Raw genomic sequence first — 21,414 nt, 5'->3', positions numbered from 1 at the left:
CCCACTGTGCGTGGTATCTCCACGCACCAGAAGACAAAGGATACATGAAAATTGTGGATTCCTAATTACTTACGTAGACTTCACAATCTGAAGAAGGCTAGCCACACACCCATAAGGGTACCTCAAGGATTACAGAAGGGGTTCCTCCATATTCCTTGCCACATCTTTCTTTTCGTGAAAGATAATAACTGATGAAGCCTGTCCTTCACCCTCTCCAGATAAAACCTTTGTTTCAAAGATTGTTTCAAAATATTTAACACTTAATGACATTTTCTATTAACAATACCAATAAAAGAAAGGTCTTCCAGTGTTTAACAGTGACTGAATATGTAGAGGAAATGCATAGAGTAATATACATGGGAAAGGAAACAACTTACAAATTATGGAAGTGAGAACTGATACCTACCTACTGTCTCCTCTTGAAAGAACCAGTGCTTATTGTTCTCGAGTGAAACTCCCATGGAAGACTGAGTCTATTGGAATATAAACAGACATCCTGATTCTCAGTTAATTCTGGTTAAACATAAAGTTGGAGTGACACCTTCTCTGAAATCCTCGTCTCGTCATTATTGTACGGCACATTTTCTTCTAAATTTCATTACGGTGATTATTCACTCTTTTAGTTAATGTAGATTTCATGTCAGTTATAGCTCCTCAAATACCTCCATACCACTTCTCTGTGCCTACATGATGAATATGAACACAATTCCATCTTGGCCATGAATGGTTACTTGGAGTCCGCTTAAAGGTCAAAGTCTTAAAATTTCTCTTTAGAAGGGCGTATTTCCACTGAATGATAAAATAAAGAGGGCCTATGTGCCCTTCTATATTCTTCACCTGCATGGAACGAGGATTCTCGCTCAGAAGTCCGTGAGCTGGGGTATGCCCACAGAAAGCTCGAAATACATTGCTGTGTGTCCTGTAGGTTGTTTTCATATGTATAAAGCAAAATACAAAAGTCAATTGGGTTGTAAGAGAGAATACCACTGAGTTGCCAACCAGCTCTAAATATTCGACTTGGTCCTCTCAGAGCTGAAAAGCACCACATACAAGGTCTTGTCTGAAAGCCTTGCCCAGCCTGGCCCTATGGTAGACTCTTCATCTGTTGAACTACACTGAAGCATCTGTAGGGATAAACAAGGCACTGACATGGATAAATATGTAATTTCCACTATCGTTACATGCTGTGAGAAGATTTTCCGGTTGTGTAATGAAATAATCGAGTGGAATGAAATAATTCCACAGCCCATGTACAATGGGACAACAAGATGGGACACAGAACATGCTTTCTTCAACATGTCGAGGCAATGCAAGAATTATTAGCTGTATCTGTTCACAGCATTCACTGTGGGCATCAGTTTTCATTTCTATTTCTAACAAATAGCCTCAGGGAATCCTGGATAGCATGCATGTCATCCAAAACGCTTAAAATTCTTTCGTGTTTTAAAGATGTTTAAGATCACGCTGTAGATTTGCCTTTCTATTCCTCACTGCCATCAGAATAAATGGGAAAGCCATGATGAGGTCACTCTTCCATTTCCTCAATAATAAAAAGAAAAGCTTCTTCATGGGCACCAATCACGTACCTGAAAATTTACTTCCACTTTACATCGAGTCTTTATCATATTGTCATGTTGGTATTATTAAGTATCTCGTACATGTGACACAGCAGATGCTCAGAGAGTTGAGATATGTCCTGAACCCACAGACCTCCTCTGTGGGCAACTGGAGATTGATCTGCACATCTGTGGCACCACAGGATTGTTGCTGTTTTTACTGTGGAACTTTGTTCCCTCGTTACTTAGGTATTGTTTCGTGTTTCGTGTCTCAAGGCGTAAAGAAGATCAGTGATCTTCACGAGTACATTTTGTGGCCCATAGAAGACATTGCATTCAAGCCAATGATAAACATTCATTCAAATACCAGAATTTACAGCCACTGAAACCTCCTTTGTTTCCCCCATGGTGAACTAGAGTCCAGAGAGTTTCTATCTATACTCGAAGGAACAGCTGGGTCATGCAAGGTAGATCTGTTAATTTCATACCTTCTTTTTTAAAAAAAAGTTCATTTGTTTATTTGGATAGAGAGTGCTAGTGGAGGAGGGGCAGAGAGAGAGAGAGAGAGAGAGAGAGAGAGAATCCCAAGCAGACTCTGCACCATCAGCACAGAGCCCGATGCGGGGCCTGAACTCATGAACTGTGAGATCATGACCTGAGCTGAAATCAAGAATCTGATGTTTAATAAACTGAACCCAGCCTCCCTTTAATTTCATACCTTCTTCTGTATACCAGTCGTAAGGTATGGTTAATTTTAAGAACAATTTCACAATTATATTTATAATACACAGGAAATAACCAGAAGCCATACATACCACAAAATCCACAGTTCAATCCTTATGAATTATGCCAATTTTAGTACAAACTTACAAACTGGAAAAGATTAAATACAAATCAAAAAACTTTCTCTTTAGCTAGGCAAAGAGATAGTCAGCGTCGAGCCAGGCATGATAACACCTAAGTCACTGGGAATGTCGCTGTCCTGTCAGATATTTATTCTGAACACTGCAAGAGGCCTCAAATAAACAGCTCAGAGTCTGAGGAAATCACCTCTGTCAGAGGAAGAAGCAATTTCTTTTCACACATTAACGATTTATGACGATGTCACTCCTACTTGCCAAAGAGGATATTATGTCCACATTTGATGCATAATAAAATTGTTACAACCATATGAATAAAGCTTCTCAGTGGTGCTATAGACTGAATATTTGTGTTCCACCCAAATTCATATATTGAACCCTACCCCCCAAGGTGATGTTATCAAGGCAGGGCTTTGTGGAGGTGATCAGGTCATGACAGTGGAGACCTCATGAATGGGTTTGGTGTCTTTATAAAAGAGATCCCCAGGGGTGCCTGGGTGGCCCAGTCAGTTGAGCATCCAACTCTTGATTTCAGCTCCGGTCATGATCCCAGGGTTGTGGGATTGAGCCCCATGTCAGGCTCTGTGCTGAGTGTGGAGTCTGCTTGGGATTCTCTCCCTCTCTCTCCCTCCCTCCCTCTCTCTCTCTCTCTCTGCCCCTCTTCCCTGCTCATGCTCACGCACTCTCTCTCAAATAAAAATAATGATAATAATAAAAAAATAACTGCAGAGATCCACCTTGTCCAGTCCATGATGGGTGGACAAAGTGAGAAGATGGCCATCTATGAACCAGGGGGCACTTGGAAAAACAAGAAGCCCAATACCATCATCAATATCACCATCGCCATCATTACCACCATTATTATCATGACCTTCAACACCACTATCATTAACCCCATCACCATCATCACCACTACCATCGTCATCATCTTTATCACCATCATCACCACCATCATTATCATCATCACCACTATGGTGACCATCTTTTTTTCCCTGAAACATTTAATCAATACTGTTTCCTCTCTGAATGTAAAGAAAATAAGATTCTTTAAGGGGCGGAAGCAGATTTTTCTTCTACTGAGTTCAAAAGGGCATATCATAAAGGATGCAAAGACTCCTTGTCAAAATCTTCCTTAGGGATAATCTTAGGCTCCAGACATGCCCAACATATGATTCCATGGGTAGGAGACTCAGGGCTTGATTCCAGAAGGCTAACACCCTCTTGTATGAAACTCAAGGCATCTATGGTGGCAACCTAAGTATCCTATACCCTCACTTGTCCTTTTGTTAGTTAGAAAACCAACATGATTCTGGAGACTTTCTCCAATGAGCTGCTGAGAACATCTTGCATGCCATCCTCTCTACATGAAGAGTTGGTTTAGTGACAGTCAACCAAGAGCTCTCATCAGTGGTTGTAATCTGGTGCCCACCCAAACGAATTGGACTCCAGGCCAAAGCAACACTAAAACTCATGCTTCCAGACTGTAAAAATTAGTTGCATGGGAGCTGACTAACAATGAGAGGCCAAAAGCAAGCAGTCGTCAGCTATGGCAGCCATAAAAATGTGCCAGGCACATCTTTGAATGCATCATTGATTGGGGAGCCCAGCTACTGAGCTCGGGAATCCACCACTGCATTTGAACCAAATTTCAGCCTCCTGGGGGTGTTCCCTACCCGTGCCTAAAAGCCACAGGGAGTCAAAAGCAAGTTTGTTCCTCGGGGTCACAGGATGCCTTTGGCAGATGATTTGTGACTGACTTGAGAATACTCCCTCAGCCTTGTGGATCTGTCTTTGAACTGTGCTGTAAGCCAAGATGCTTCCTCACCACCTTCCTGCCTGCCTGCCCGCCCCAATGCACCACTGGATACATGCCCATCTGGTCTGATGGCTCTCCTACTCCCTGCAGGCTCTGTCCTCATGTTCTCTCCCAAATATCCCCTCATAAACCTTTGGTCCTCTAATCCTGTCCTTTCTGTTTCGCAGAGGATCTGAACTAACATACAAGCCTGGATCAAGACTTTTGAAAGAAAAAAAAAGGCAAGGAAAAAGGGACCATTTCAAAGCTAGATGCACATTTTTATTCTTGCTTTAAAGTATGTGTTGCACCCATAATCTCCCATGGAAAATAGAAATAATGCTTCTTTATTATGTTAATAGTTTATTATTCAAGAAAAGGCACTAAGCCTGGAATATTTTTTTTGTTTTGTTTTTGCCTAACTTTTGACTTCTGTAACAGGCATTCACTGCCTCAGATGAAATAATATCACCAGGAATGTCTCCAGCCTGATTCAACACAGTTGTACTCACTTTGCAAAACAGCAGGAACCTAAGATTCCTTCTGAAATGCTCAGCATTCTCTCAAATTTCAGGTCTGGGCATTTTACTGCCTAAAAAAAATACATTTCCATGTGAATGCTTTCCCTTTACCTTCAATCTATACAAAACTGAACTCATTAACCTCAGTGGGAGTTGGAAACAAATCTCCTGTGTCCTTACCCAAATAACAGCCTTTTCCCCACAGGCAACGTGAATCTTGCTCCTCTGGGTGACATTTTAGGAGGAGCCCTGAACTGCCAGAGCTCACATTCACAATTATCTCTGCGTTTGCCCATCTTTGATTGGTGGACTTAACTCAGTGCATTCTCTGCCTGCCGCTGATCAATCCCCCACTTAATAGGTGTAAGATGAAAGGCATCGATCCCTTGACCTAAGTAGGTCACCCACTCAACCCTTGGCAAGAAGGGGGAAGGATTCCTAATTAAATATTGTAACTAGATGGAAGCCAGTGGAATCCCAAAGCGTGGATGGATGGTTCCATGAAAAAGAAACATAAGAAAATTCTCTGGCATGTGAAATAAGTTTAACTTTCTCTTTTTTTCCTGACGCTCATTCCATCTGATTCTATTATCATCCTATATCCAATCATTGACCTTTGTCTCTGGGGGGTAGGTGAGGTTTTGGGTGATGGTCAGTGATGACTGGATTAGTCTCCTATTGCCGCCATAACAAATGACCACAAACTTAGCGTCTTAAACACTATACGTGCATATCTTATTACTATAGTGTACTGGGTGTCTTATTGGGCTAAAACCAAGCTCTTGGTAGTTCTTTTATGTATAGCACAGAGGCTTTAAGGGTGGGGGAATCTGTTTCCTTGTCCTTTCCAGCTTCTAGAAGCTTCCTCCATTCCTGACCTAATGGCTCCTTCCATCCTCAATGCTAACAGTCACCAGTCAAGTCTTCCTCATGCTGCTGTCTATGTGACACCAACTCTCATGTCCCCCTCTTCCAAATTGAAGTGATTTATATGATGCTCACTCAGATAACCCAGGATAATCTCCCTATCTTTAGGTCAGCCAACAACTTTACTTCCATCAGAGAACCCAATTACTTTGGCTGGATAACCCTAACGTATTCTTAGCAGCTGAAGATCAGTACATGAACATCTTTGAAGAGTGGGTGCATTCTACCTATCTCCCTAACTATTCCCCATGTGTCTTACCCATGCAAGAGCAGTGAATTTAAAATTTGACACAACCATTTTAAAGACATTTTTTTAATGTTTTTTTTGAGACAGAGAGAGAGAGAGAGAGAGTGAGCATGAGCAGAGGAGGGACAGAGAGAGACAGAGAGATACAGAATCCAAGGCAGGTTCCAGGCTCCAAGCTGTTAGCCCAGAGCCTGATGCTGGGCTCAAACTCACAGACTATGAGATCATGACCTGAGCTGAAGTCGGAGGATCAACCGACTGAGCCACCCGGGCACCCCGACACAACCATTTTTGACAAGGCTTTCTCAAACCAGACAAGCACAAGTGTCCCTTGCCTCAAAGAGCTGAGCCCATTTCCCCCTCCAAATGCCATGGAAGTACAACCACCCAGACAACACTTGATTACGTCACCTCTCAACTACAATGACAGAGCTCGGAAAAAAAAAAAAGGTGATTTGGTAATTTTTAGCAGTGTGATTCTTCGTATTTCTCATGTAAGACAATGAACCACTGGCTTGGTAAAGTTCCATGAATGTATCTGATGTTTGAAAACCTCAACCATCGCCTTGTGTGGGGATTCCTATTTCATTGTCTACTTGAATTTATTCATTAGACTGAGAGCATACAGTATCGATTTAACCGTAAGAAGTGGAGTTAACGAAGATGTTGAGGAAGTGTCCCCAAGGGAGCCAGAAGGGAAGGTAGTGACATAACAGACGGGAAGACGGGACAAATTCCTAGACTCAGCCTGACCCCATGGGAGGTCTGAGCTGTAAATTCAAGGTTGTGTCAGTTTTAATAAGGGAAGGTGGACCGTCATATGGTTAATGGCCAGCCTAAGGGGTTCCCAGGTACATGTAGGTCTCTACACCTGGGAGTGGAGATCCAGCAGCCTATAAACAGTTATTTTGAGAGTTACATAAAGTGGGGTGTTGAACTAAACCACACACACACACACACACACACACACACACACACGATGGGTCATGGTGCACAGTAACAGTTTAAGGGTAAAAGGAAATCATCCCTAGTATCTGCTACAAAGAAATATTGATAATATCTTTGTATTAAAAGGTACATTTTTCAATGATAGATATTTGAACAAAACATAAATCAAGAAGGTGTTCCCAACTGTGGTATATTAAAGGTATATTAAACTGAGGTATATTAAAGATAGCGTTTATACTGCTAAATGCTTTTTTTCCCTCCCCCTTCCACATTTAAGCTCACAAACTGCCACCTTTCAAGAAAGAAAATTTTACCAAAGGTAGATCATCCTTCTTAAAAAAAAAAAAAAGATGGTGTAGTGTTTGCTCCTGTTGTGTTACAGGAACTTGTTGGCAAACTCGGAACGCAATAGCGTGACAGCTAGAGGGACCTGGTCTTTGACAGCGCGCTGCTTTGTACTTCCTCTCTGTCTTTAGCGGTTGCCACCACACAGAGAACACGATTCAGTCTTTACAATATGTTGTGCAAATGTAGCAAAGGTCCCTCATCACTGGCACTTTTTCGAGTGGACTTCCAATCAAGTCTCCACACCTCACGATTTCAGAATACAATGTGGTTGAGATTGAAAACACATTTTCAGAAATTAAGGACAGTCAGCATGGATAACTTGCATATTGCCTAGGTCATGAAAGTCCCCTGTTTTACCGTGTTCTCCTCATTTCGCTTGTCAGCAGGGTCCAGTTCCAACCGCCTTTAATCAAAAAGCAATCTCCACCTCACCTCCGGTCCTTATAAAAACAAAATGCTCTCAGCATTATACTTTTTTTCATCTTTATCTTCTGCAGTCTAATGCTTCTGGTCAACCACAACCTACCGCTAGTTGTTATAAATCAAATTTTCCTGGAACACATCTGTACCCATTTGTTCACACATTATCTACAACTACCTTCTCACTAAGATGACAGAGTTCAGTAGTTTTCACGTAAAACCAGCAACATTTCCTATCTAACCACTTAAAAAAAAAAGATGGTCAATGGCTACCGAGATAAAGGGCATTTGCAGTGTAAAGTCCAACATTGTGGTAGTATTTTCTGATATAACAGAATTCCGCTTTGAGGGACAAAGGTTTGAAAAAATGTCCACATGAGCTCCTGTAATTAATACATTAATTGATTGTACAGAGTGACTTTTCTGAACTCAGAATGTCAGAAGGAATCTGAGAAGAGGAAGAGTTAAGTCTTACTATCACCACACAGTATCTCAAAGACCCATTTCACATTTGTCTGATTAACACAGCAATTAAATGAAAGCTGACGCTTGAACAACACTGGTTTGAACTGAGTGGGTCCACTTGGAAGTGGATTTTTTTTCCAATAAATTAGGCATTCAGTACCGCAAAGGTATTTTCTCTTCCTGGTGATTTTTTTTTTCAACGTTTATTTATTTTTGGGACAGAGAGAGACAGAGCATAAACGGGGGAGGGGCAGAGAGAGAGGGAGACACAGAATCGGAAACAGGCTCCAGGCTCTGAGCCATCAGCCCAGAGCCTGACGCGGGGATCAAACTCCCGGACCGCGAGATCGTGACCTGGCTGAAGTCGGATGCTTAACCGACTGCGCCACCCAGGCGCCCCTCTTTCTGGTGATTTTTAAGTAACATTTTCTTTTTTCTGGCTTACTTTATTATGAGAACACAGTATATACTACATAGAACATATAAAATATGTATTACTGTTTTTGTTATCTGTAAGGCTTCTGGTCGACAATACACTATTAGTAGTTACATGTAGGGGGAGTCAAAAGTTACACATGGATTTTGGACTTTGCAAGGGATTGGCGCCCTTAACCCGTGAGTTGTTCAGGGGTCTGCTGTAATGTCCCCAGAGCCAATGCAGATTTGTCACGGTGACATAAATTCCAGCTGTTACGTAGTGAGTTTGTCCATATCTAGAACCACAGCTGGGTCCAACCAAGTCAAGTGTAAAAATGAAGCTAGTCTCTAAAATATTGGAATCATCAATAAAAGACCAAGTAATAACCTTGAAATTATTTCTCAGATGCTTTTGCCATCAAGAAGTGATTTCCTGGGCACCTGGGTGGCTTCGTCAGTTGAGTGTCCGACTTTGGCTCAGGTCGTGATCTCATGGTTTGTGAGTTCAAGCCCCACATTGGGCTCTGTGCCTAGGGTGCAGAGTCTGCTTGGGATTCTCCCTCTCTCCCTCTCTCCCTCTGTCTGCCCCTCCTCTGCTCATGTGCTCTCTCTCTCTCTGAAAATAAAATTTTTTTAAAAAAGTTATTTCTTCTCAAAGCCTCCCAAATCATTGATCACTCACTTCCTTAGCCAGTGTTTATATTATGCAAATATTTTCTAATCTTTCTCATCCAAAAACTAAAGTTTTGGTTATATGACCACGTTAGTTTATATTACCCTAAGCCTTTAAATCAGTTGTTTGGTTGCATTTTATACGCTGTCCCTTGACAATAGTGTTTAGATTTTTTGTATGGGTTTTAATTCTGTAGTCTATACATTTTGTCCCTATTATAGTCATCACTAAAGGTAATTTACTCACAAAATCGGGTGTCTAAGTCTAGCATCACAGCTTGACTTACTTGACTGGAAATTTCTTGTAGCTTAATTACTACTTTTATTTATTTGTAGTAGCATTTGCTCTAAACTTTGTGTTCTGATGAGTATTTTATATTGAATGCTAATTCTATTGATTAGAATCTCTTCATTCATTTAAACATTTTTCATATAAATATATAGCAACGTTTATTCTTCTAATACCTTACAAATGCCATATCTAAATTATGGGTCATGGTGTACACAGCTCAGAAAGCTCTTTTAAATAGTAAGTAATTGAGTAATTACTTTGAATTATATTCAGGAATAAAGACACATAGGATTTATGTTTAAAGGTAACAGTGAACAAGGGAATTCATGTTTAAAGGTAACAGTGAAGAATATTTCTAAATAAATATTTCTAAGTCAAGCTGCCTCCAATCCAGTTGCCAACATGCCAATTCATGTACGTGACTTTAAAATACTTCTCATACGTGATATTAAACTTAAGAAACAATATACAGGGGCACCCAGTTTTCTCAGTTGGTTGAGCATCCGACTCTTGGTTTTGGCTCAGGACATGATCTGACAGTTCGTGAGTTGGAGTCCCGTGTTAGGTAGTACAGAGCCTGCTTGGGATTCTCTCTCTCCTCTGCTCTCTGCCCTCCACTTCTGGTGTGCATGCTCTCTCTCTCTTTCAAAATAAATTAATAAATTTAAAAAAAAGAAAACATATAAACTCTATGTTATGGCTAAGAGCTTAGCCAGCATACATATATCTCTGTGATTATTCCTTAAATGAAAGCAGGTGGCCTTTTAGGTAAATGCCAAAATGTACATACATGCAAAAATGTGCACACTCATGGGCTTTAGATAGAGAATTTCCAATTTACAGTTCAGTAGGAAAGACACAAAAGTTAATGTCAAGAATCTATAAATAAAGACAGATAATGTATTATAGCATTAGTTCCCTACCAAGCAGCAAATTCCCCTTTCTCTTTGTAGCAAGTAGCACCCAGGGGGATTCCTTTCCAGAATAGTGTAGGGTGTAGCAGACGCCCAAATATTAGGGTAGGACCCACAGGGCTGGTGGGAGTGCAGCCCTACACCCAGAGAAATAAAGACAGAGGCAAGTTTTCAGATTACTGCACCAATTTGGAATCAGGAACCCTCTTTTTTTCCTGCCAGAGATCCCCATTGGAATCACTAACCTGGCTTCCCGCTGTCAGAGGATCCCATTGATGTAATCCATCCATTTAAGCTTCAGGGGGCAGAGAACAGAATAGACAATGGTCTGACAACAAATAAAAGATGGTTTTTTGGTTTTTTTATATAATTTTGGTATGTCTCAGATATGAAACCAACCCTAAGATGTCTCAAAAACTCTTGACCCTATCCCTTAATCAAAGGATAATTTTCCTTGGGGTGAGCCATTCTCGGAAGTCCAAACACTTTCTTGAGATTTGACTAGAAGGGAGAAAGTCCTTGGTTCAAACAAGTGGACAGTTTAGATAATGTGTCCTGGGGGGGTTTCTGGAAAGGACGAGTCAGCTTCTCCTCTACCACTGGATGTTACTATCTGTATGGTGTATTTCTGTTGTACTTTTGTTCTGTCAGGTGTGGTATGATGTGTGGGACCATAGTTGCCCTCTTGGGGAAGGAAAGAAGCTAGCTTGAAGAGCAAGATGGCAGAATGGAAAGATGGAAGGAGGGTGATCCTCTGCAAATTTTGTTGAGCCACTGGATTTGTCAACATGGGAGCACTCTGCTTTGGTGTTTAATGTTTCATTACTTTCAGCCAAAGGCTTTCCAATCTGTACAGGTTCCAGCAAAGGGGTTATGGGTAACGTGAGGGGGAAGGTGAGACAAGGTTGTGGAGCCCAGAGTATTGGAAGTCTTGAATGGAAGGAATTTCATCGTGAGAACTAATGAAAATTCTTAAGCATTGGAGTGTCACATGGAAGGAATACATACTGTGAGATGGGCTGAATCAGAGTAAGATGTGATCCAGGGAGAGAAATGACAGCAGTTGTGCAATAATTGAAAATACACGTGTCAAGAATGTAAAATAGAATGCAAATCTATGAAAAGGAAAGTAAGGCAATCTGAGAAATTCACCAGAAAACAAGAAACTGTGGAACAGATTGACTGGGACAGGAGCAAAGAAAGTAACAGAAAGAATTAAAAAAACACATTTGTCCCCAAAGACAACTTTCTTTAATGCAGTTCAAAGACTTAATATTTTTTTTAAAGAAACCATCTAATCCGTAATTCAGGTTTTGTTGGAACTCAAATGATCAATGTAAAAAAGCATTCAGCTGAGGGTCCTTTTATCTCCAGAATTATTAATGCAGGTAAAATTCCAACTCAGTAAATAGATACGGATTTGCTTAACAGGAACAGCTTTTCCAAAATCAAAATAAATTCCAAAGAAATTAAATAATATTCTCACTGTCCTTAAGCTATAAAGGCAAGATACTGGTAAAATTATTGTTCATCTCTTTTTTTTAACTCATGGCTGACAATATTTAATATATGTCCAGACACTGTGTTGGGACTAAGTACGTAAGGGATGAAAAATGTAGCACCTGCCCTCTGGCAATCCACAGTGTAAAAGTTAAGAGTCAACAAACAGCTGAGGCACAAGATAGAAAGTCCTGCAACTGAAGTGTACGTGGGTGTCACAGAAGCACAAAGAATTGTCATCTGACGCGCCTTGGAGTGAGCTGGTGGAAAGTATCAGGGCACAGTTCCTGGAGAAACTGAACCTAAGGTGACTTGTGAGGAATGTCAGTGAATCGAGGAGAAGGGAGTCATGAGTATGACATTCTTTCCGTGAAGGATGTTAGCTGTCACAGGCCATTAGGCATGGCTGAGACAGGACCTGGTTGCTCAAGAAGGGAACAGGGCAGGGTTACAGGCATAAGCGTGGCCGCATCAGGAACCTGATATTCCAAAATGAGATGCCTTGTTCTTTTTTCTCTTCTTTTGGTTACAAAGATTTGGCTTTGACAAGTGAATGTTGCATGTAGTTACTTAGGCATTTGGAATGCTTCAAGAGCATCTAAATAAGTACCTTTTGTCCTGGCTTCATCAATCCGTTATTTTTCCCTTGGGGCTTGTGTGACCAAAAAATCCAAAGTTATACTGGTTTTCAGATTTTGTTTTTGTCTTGCCAGGAAATTAAAAAATGCAATTTTAATATTAAAATTGTAGTCATTTTCTTTCACCCAAGATGGAATTTATTCAAAGACTCCTTATAGTTCCATGATTTAAAAAAATGTATGTGTCGAGGTGCCCCGGTGACTCAGTCAGTTAAGCGTCCGACTTCGGCTCAGGTCATGATCTCACGGTTTGTGAGTTCAAGCCCCGTGTCGGGCTCTGTGCTGACAGCTCAGAGCCTGGAGCCTGCTTTGGATTCTGTGTCTCCCTCTCTCTCTGCCCCTCCCCCACTCACACTCTGTCTCTCTCTCTTAAAAATAAATAAACATTAAAAAAAAATGTGTGTGTGTATCCAATAAGTGATTAAAAATTTATAAGAGGTGATAAACTTACCAGGGTCAGTAACGTATTTATGTGAGTTTGATTTTGTAAAATAAATCATTAGTATTTACGTATCCAATTTCAGCTTCAATTTGATGTAGTTCTTTAGATAAGATTTATAACCCCAAGTTCTAACAAGTTCTCACTCGTTCTTTCTACAAAGACCAGTTTGAAATTGAACCACCTTCATTCCAAATCAGTGGACTGCTGGAGTAAACCAGCTCTTAAAATTAAATTGGGGGCATCTGGGTGGCTCAGTCGTTTAAGCACCTGACTTCAGCTCAGGTCACAATCTCGCAGTTTGTGATTTGAGCCCCGTGTCGGGCTCCGTGCTGACAGCTCAGAGCCTGGAACCTGCTTTGGATTCTGTGTCTCCCTCTCTTTCTCTCTGCCCCTCCCCTGCTTGTGCTCGCGTGCTCTCTCTCTCTTAAAATAATAAATAAACATTAAAAATTAAAAAGAAACTAAATTGAAAGGTATTTTAATACCCCCTTCTAAGTATAAAATATGTGAAACAAACTCTCTTACAACTTCCTAAGAAGACATCTGTGAATATAACTTGTCTACTCTGTCCCTATATGAAATCACATTATGCATATAATTTATCTCCCTATCTTCTTTGTGGTCAGAAAGTCTGAAACCATAGCCGTGCAATTGCATGGGTTCGATAATCTGGCAAAAGTTTCGTTTTCTTTAAATCTTCTTAGTTTTTGAACAATCTGAAACTTGGAAGAATTTACCAGAAGGTGAAATCTTTACTTTTATAGAAATCTTTGCTGCCATCTGAAAACAGGAATCGCTGCTTTTTAACAACTGACAGATTGGTTCCCTAAATTATAAGAAATTATTCTTTTCTGACATTTGTCAAGATATCAGCAAGGTTAGACAAGGTCTCATTATTTAAGCAGAATTTATTAACATTTTTGGATTCATAAACACCTATGAGTTTCTGATCAAAACTATTGACCTTGACCAGACAAATGCTTATATGTACCTTTGCACATAATAGTTATAGGAATTTTCAGCCCATATAGGGATCACTGGTTAAGAATGCCTCCTTCAGAAAGTAAATTATGCTTTGAAGAAGTCACCTCTCTTAGTTTGGGAGAAAGAAGAATTAAAAAGATAACTACCAGCAAGGATTCACAATAAAAATGATATGTTACCAGAATTTCCTGAAATGCCTATGCATAAAAGAGAGTGATTTTCAGGAGTGAGAATTTTTCATGGCCTTAGTGTTCATGTAGATGTTATAAGAATGATATGCAATTCTAAATACTCGAACACAATTTTCTAGAGGTGGATGTTTCTTAGGCAGAAATCTGAGGTGAGATCTAACACCAGTGGATTTTTCAGTCAGTTCCTGGTAGGTACCAGTGAACTTTTGTTGTTGCTGGTGTTAGATTTTAGATTTAGATTTAGATTTAGATTTAGATTTTAGAGTCACTACCAAATTCTCTTTGAGAATATTAAACCAATAGATAAAATGTATATTTTATTTTTTTGTTTATTTATTTTTGAGAGGGAGAGAGAGACAGAGTGTGAGTGGACGAGGGGCAGAGAAAGAGGGAGACACGGAATCCAAAGCAGGCTCCAGGCTCTGAGCTGTCAGCACACAGCCTGACATGGGGCTTGAACCCACAAACCTCGAGATCATGACTTGAGCCAAAGTCGGACGCTTCACCTACTGAGACACCCAGGTGCCCCTAAAATGTGTATTTTAGATAATATTAAGAGGATTCTACTTTGGACCATTTTGATTTTATGTCTGTTTCTTGAGTTGTTTCACATTATAATTTCTTACCATATTAAAAATGAAATACAGTTAGGTCATTCAGTATCAATTAGATGAATTAGCATGATGGTTCAAAATTAATAAAGTTATTTCTCCTATCATACGATCACTGATCTCCGTAATCGTAACCCTGAGTTATCAAGAATAAGCAAAATTAAGCTGGGAAAAAAACCCTAAATGCCCATAAAAAAAAGTGTCATGTTCATACAATGGAATACCATTAAACAAACAAAATGCTACTGATTTGACCATAGCATACCTTAGGGACAGTTTGTTCGGTGAAAGAAGGTCAACTCAGAAGCCCACCTCCTATGTGATGCCACTGACAGAAAAAGTCTAAGATCAGACAAGACTAATCCACAATGATCTTGAGATAAGGATTTTTGGGGGGAAATGGCCATGAAGAATCTTCCTTCCTGATGGATGATGGAAATGTTTCGTATCTTCTTCTGGGTGATGATCACACGGATACATCTGCTTTGCAAATTCATGAGGCTGCGTACTTAAGATGTATTTACCCTATTGTACTTGTATTCTTTGAAATACCATTAGTTTTAAAGATAACACAGTAGTTAGCATCTGCTAAAATAGATCTGTGGAAGTAACAATTCCACAGGGTTTTAATAGGTGTTAATGCAAAAAAATTCATGTATCAGATAATAAATACCTAGGGCACCAATGTGTTTGACAACACCATTTGGGAAGCTCTCATTTAAACAGCGCTGAGTACTTAAGGATGACATTAAATCATCACCTACTTTTGTAGAAGTATTTTCCTCCAGATGTGTGAGATTTGGGGAAAGCTACTTTCGTGGAAGAACTCATGGATGAATGATTCCAGATAAATGACACATTACTGCAGAGAGATGAAGTTAAAGATTTTGAATTTCACTATTTGCTGCAGAACACTCGCTGTGAAAGAGTAGATTTCAGTGAATGGAAATAATCAAAAGACGTTACAAAGTTTCTTTATTTCGTTCACCTGTGTGCTTAACAAACCTGTAAACCAGATGGGTAATTTTTAAAATTTGGTTGCTTTTTTTTCTTAATGATGCTAGAAAAATATTTTTCCTTTATTTTTCTCTTAAAATTCATTGATAGCATCACATACACTGTCATGGTAACAGGTAACTTTCTGATGCTTCCAATGGACACAAGTAACTATACATCTAGAAATCTATGACATAATGAAAGAAAAAACAAAAATGGACCTTATAGACGATTGCTTATCTCATTTGATTATCTTACCTACAAATCATGACCGTAATCTAGAAATAATATTCTTCTATTTGGTAGACCTGTTAAATAAATAAATAAATGATTTGGGGAGGGAAAAAAATGTGAAGCTTTCAACTCGTTAGAAACAATGTAACGTTGTGGATCCCCCGAGTGCATGGGGGAGTCTGTGATATTATGGGTTAAAATGAGAGGGGCTCGTCTTTAAGCCCACTCATTTCATGAAAATTCACGAAGGTGTGTTTCCCCCCTTAAATTCTCAGTTACGCGCTAAATCTGAAAGCTTCAAGGCTTCCAAATGAGACCCAAATGCTCTGCTACACATTGTGAGCAAAGTATTGTGTGATGAGGTTTCTGACAGAGCCTTTTAAGTTAATGATCTTTGCATTGCTGCCTGTCTCTTGTCTCAATAGATTTTTCTGTGACATGTGCAAGTGAGAAGGCAGTTCCATTTTTGCCTGCCACTGGTAAACAGGTCTGTTATTTTTATCGGCTACTGCCTACATGCAGAAGGTCAGGGCTACATTCTCCCCAGAGTATAAACACCCAGGTGACTCAGAAACGATGACTGAGACCATATTTGTCATCACACGCTGAGCAAGAAAGATTTAAATTCTGCGGCTTGTTTTAGCATCAAATTGGGATACAATAAAACATGTGAAGCTGACCGTGCTTGAATAAAAATGGGATATAATTTAATAGCATTTGCATCTGGAGCTAAACTTGCTCGCACCAATTTCTCCAAATTCAATCCATCTTTTGGCTCCTGGCTGAAACATCGAGCATGGTCATTCTGTCTTTTTTGTTGTTCCTTACTCCTTAAACACAGCAGAGCATGCGAACAGATAAAAGAGTATGTTTCATAAATCAATCAGAGAAAATTATAACCCAACAAAGAATAGAAACATCCCCAAAAGATGTTGGTAGGGTTTGGACTGGAATTTTTATATTCCTTTTTTTTTTTTTTTTTTTTTTGTGGGCTATTTCTCATGCTAAAAACTCAGTTGTGTCACACTTAATACATTCAACGTACGTTTGGTTCTTAAATAGAATTTGTGCCAGATATTAAATCATTTGCTTCAGAGTTGTTTTTGCCTTTTGTTTTTCTTTTATGGCCTTGTGCTGGAGAGAGGTCATTTTCTTTCAGGTTTTATGGAGAAGCATTGAATGTTGGATTAAAATATACATATTTACTGAGATACCGTTCACACACAGAAAATGCACTGATTTTAAATTCTCAATTTAATGCTTTTCTGTCGATCGCCGGCATTCGATGTGACAACTACCCAGTGTATGCACAGAACATTTCCGTATCCTACAAATATCCCCGCCCCATAAACCCATTCCCATCTGGTGTGGAGTCCACACCAGAGGAAACCATTTGGTGGTTTCTATTGCCATGGAAAAGTTTTCCCCGTTCTTGTATTTCTTATTAATTACGTAACACTATGTGTTTCTGTATCATTTTTTAACCTCACTATAACATTGCTGGAATGCATTATAGTGTTGTATTTATCAATACGTCATTCATTTTAACTGCATATTAGTAGTCCCTTGAGGAAATATATACAGCTGTTTATCTATTCTCCGGACGTTGGATATCCGTGCCGTCTTCTGGGTCTGGGCTGTTACACATATAGGTTCTATAAACATTTGTGCACATGTCTTTGCATGGGCATATATTTTTTGCGTTCTTGGGACTTGCTGAGTTATAGGATTGATATACTTTTAGTGTCTTAAGAAATCACCAATTTTAATATATAATATTTAATATTAGATATTTTTTATTTGTACATAAGGATCTACCAGGTTTTCCAAAGAAGTTGTCCAACTGAGTACTTTCAAGCAATGTGTGAAAATGCCACCTGTCCCCAGTCTTCACCAATAATTGGAATTGTCATTCTTTGTCATTCAGATCATTCTGGTAGTTTGTTTTCAATTTAATTTTGAGCAACTTTTCATGTGTTTATTGGCAATTTTTACGTATTCAATTGTGAATTACTCATTTTTAGTCCATTTAATTGCATTTTCTCCTTCATTGTTCATTTGTAGGCATTGTTTATATATTCTGGATGTGACTCTAAAAATATATATGTGCATATAGAGATTTATACATAACAAAATATATGTGTATATCATTTTTCTCAGTCTATGGTTAGCCTAAATATTTTATCAATGGTGCCTTTCATATGTACAAATTACCAATTTTGATTGAGTCTAATTTTCCCATTTGTTCTTTCATATTTGGTTGTTTTCATGTCCTTTCAATGAAACCGTACTACTCCATGGTCAGATGAAATTCTCCTATGATTTCTTCCCAAATATTTCTCTTAAACTCAGGTACATATCCCGTATAGGATTAATCGCTAGAAGTCTTCAGGCAGAAATGTAAGCTCTCATGTTTTTTGGTGTGCCAGCTATCCCAACACCATTTATCGAAATGTATGCTTGGGTCTCTCTCTGGCTTCCTGTTTCCTCCTGCGGTCTGCTTACATATTCACACCCTGTTGCTTTGTTAAAGTACCTGGGAGATTGTCTACCTATTTAATTGCTATCAATGTACAATATCCTGTGTACAAATGACACAGTGATATTGTTCTGATGGCAGTAATATGGTACATGTTGATATCAGAGAGTGTACATTCTCCTCCTTTTTCAAAGTCATGAGGTAACCACTTTTCTACATACATGGCTGGATTCAATTGCCTAACATTCTGGAAAGCATTCTTGCATCTCCATTCATGGAGTGGCTGTCTTATAATATTTTTTTAATATTAAATGTATTTGATGCAGTACATCCAAAGTATTATCATTTTAATGTTTAATCACTATAAAAGTTACTAAGATATTTTTCATTTCATACACAGTCTTGAAATTCTTGTGTGTGTGTTACAATTTGGACTACTGAATTGCCAAGCACTCCATAGCCACATGTGGTTAATGGCTGCCATATTGGATAGTGTAGGTATATAGCTACCAGAGATATAATATTCTAATCTAGTGATGTGTTTATTAGGTTTCAGTTTCGAGGTAGTGCTGACTTTTTAGGACAAACTGGAAAATATTCCTGGTTTTTTAGCAGTGTTTATGTAGTATTGCTTTCATGTCTTGCTTGAATGTTTTGGAGAATTTACCATTAAATCTGTCTGCACCTGGACGGTTTTTTTTAATGATATTTTTTATTATCCTCTATGAAATTCATTGTAATAGTTACATATCCCCTGATACATATCCAACTGGTAAATTTTGGTTTTTGAGGAAATTTTTTATGTAAGTTTCCGCATTTATTATCATAAAATTATTTATAGTATAGCCTTCTCATCATTTGAACATCTGCTGTCTCCTTTCCACTCCTGGTATTACTAATTTCTGTTTTCTGTCTTTCTCCTTACCATTCATTATAAATGTTTGTAATTTCATTAAAATTTCCCCCATAAAGCCCATCTAATCTTGATATCTCTGTTTTGCATATTTTTAAAATATTAATTTCTGCATTAATTTTTATCAGTTTCTTCAACTTACCATGGTTTCATTTTGTTTTTTCTAGCTTGTTAATGTAGAATCTGAGATTATTGATTTTATGCTCTTTCTTAAATCTAAGCACTGTTTAACCACATCACACATATTTGATATTTTGGTCTTTTCATCATCAGGCAGGTCAATGTTTTCTATTTTCTCTTGTCTTTGTTTTTTCTTTGCTGATTTTTTTAATGTTTTCTTAATTTTTAAACATGTAGATTTTCTTTATTTCTCTCTGTTTCTCTATCTCTCTATCACAATACAGACACACACAAATACACTCAAACACACACAGGTGCCTGCATACACATTCACACCCCCGTTGCTTTGTTGAAGTACCTGGGAGATTGTCTACCTATGTAATTGCTCTTAATGTACAATATCCTTTTAGTCAGTGAATACCCTGAGTGTGGTTCTAGAGTTTTAATGATTTTTGAGCTTTATTTTTAGGGCAGCCCGTAACTGAGTGTTCCAAGTGCACTTGAAAATCTTTAGTAAAAGGCGAAAGATTTATACGATCTGAAGAGAAACCAGAGTATGCACTTGAAAATCAATGTATACTCTGAAGTTGCTGGGTATACCCTTACATAAATTTCAAATAGGTAACTTTGTTCAAACCTTCCCTGTCTTCCTTGAATATTTCCTCCACCTGTTACTAAATGTGGGTGGGTTGTTTTCTATGTGTCCCTTTAGAACTACATTATTTCCTACATTTTAAGGCTCCATTATTTACATTTCTGGTGTTGCAAGATTTCCAGAGCACAGTACCTTCAGCAAGTTGGTTTTCAATCCATTGTCTTCTGGGCTCCCCTTACATGGTGACGTGTCAGATTTTCTCCCTCTCGTTGTCTCTCTGCCTCAAACATGTCTTTCGTGTGTGATTGCTTTCAGGTTTACGTATCACTTCCTTTTTCACCAGCTTGACTACAGTGTGACCAAGTGCACTTTTCCTTGTACTAATGCTGCTTAGGGATTCCTGAGCGTCTCACGTAACTTGGGTGATATGTTTTATCCACTCTTGAATTTTTTCACCTATTTCATTTTCAGATATTTATTCTGGCCTTTTCTATACAACATCTCTTGAAACTCCAAATGTGCATATGTTTAGCTTCCAATAAATCCCATCAGGTATCAGATGCTCTATTCTGTTTGTTTTCCACTTTTTTATATAAGTTTTTTAAAGTTTATCTATTTTGGGGGAGAGAGAGAGAGAGAGAGAGAGAGAGAGAGAGCGCGAGAGAGAGCGCACACGCACGTGTGTGCTGTTGCAAGTGGGGAGGGGCAGAAAGATAGAGGAAGAGAGAGAATCCCAAGCAGGCTCCAAGCTGTCAGCATAGAGCCCGACACAGGGCTCAATCTCACGAATCATGAGATCATGACCTGAACCAAAATCAAGAGTCAGGTGCTTAACCGACTGAGCCATCCAGGTGCCCTAAAATTTTTGTTTATCAGTTTGGGTACTTTTCTATGCAGTTATGTCAACATATCATACACTTTTTCTTCTGCTGTTCTAATCTCCTGTTGGCTGAATCTAGTGAATATGTCATTTTTCATACTGAAGTTTTTAACTTCCACTATTACTTTTTGGTAACTTTTTAGAATTCCAATCTTTTTATGAAAACATCCAGTCTTCATTCTTTTGTGCATCTTCTGCATTAACTCCTATCTACCTATCAATTTATCTATCAATCTACCTATCAATCTATCATAGTTGTTTTAAATTCCTTGTCAGGTAATTCCAGTATCTGGACCACCTCTGGGTCTGCTTTTATTGACTATTTCTCTTTTAAACATGCGTTACACATTTACAATTTTTAATTCTTTGCATGTCTCATGATGCTTGATTTGCACACCAGGTATCTTGATTAAAGAAGGGTAGAATGTGAACCATATAATCTTTAACCT

Source organism: Lynx canadensis, chromosome X (genome assembly GCF_007474595.2).
Source record: "Lynx canadensis isolate LIC74 chromosome X, mLynCan4.pri.v2, whole genome shotgun sequence".
NCBI lineage: Eukaryota > Metazoa > Chordata > Mammalia > Carnivora > Felidae > Lynx > Lynx canadensis.
Note: the sequence above shows the minus strand (reverse complement) of the source record.